General features: G+C 34.9%; 1 protein-coding gene across 2 annotated transcripts in view; it reads left to right on the plus strand.

Annotated features, from left to right (window-relative positions):
* LOC119582023 (protein tramtrack, beta isoform-like) overlaps positions 1-504 on the plus strand; it is a 34622-nt gene that overhangs the window by 31983 nt on the left and 2135 nt on the right. The gene's annotated exons all lie outside the window — the stretch shown is intronic.

Raw genomic sequence — 504 nt, forward strand, 5'->3', positions numbered from 1 at the left:
TTCCTACTCTCAAATCTTTTTCTCACTCTCAAACACATCTTTATAAAACACATTTTATAATTCACAAAGAAGGGAAGATGACAGGAGACCTTTAATCTTTACCTTGTTTTTAGAGCTTTAAACATCTTGGCATCTAGGCAGGGAGGAGTCACAAGCCACTTGCACTGCAATTCAGGCTTGCTGCTAGCTATGGTATGTTAATATAGGGATTGCACATGCATTATTTCTCACGACAAATTACTACATTAACATAAACATGTGAAAAATGCAGTCCACTCTCAAGGAATATGCTCACTTCTAAAGCAGATCTACTTATTTTTATGTAATGCAGATTATACTTCAATTCTTTGCCCTTTTCATTTTGAAGTCATAGTTGCCCATGTTAAACCTTTCAGAAGACTATGAATTACAAACCAGAATATGTTTCTCCTATAGTACACTCATCGCAACAAATATGATATGATATGGCAATGGATTTGTATCTTTCAAAGTATCCGGCAAGTT

Source organism: Penaeus monodon, chromosome 15, assembly GCF_015228065.2.
Source record: "Penaeus monodon isolate SGIC_2016 chromosome 15, NSTDA_Pmon_1, whole genome shotgun sequence".
Classification (NCBI taxonomy): domain Eukaryota; kingdom Metazoa; phylum Arthropoda; class Malacostraca; order Decapoda; family Penaeidae; genus Penaeus; species Penaeus monodon.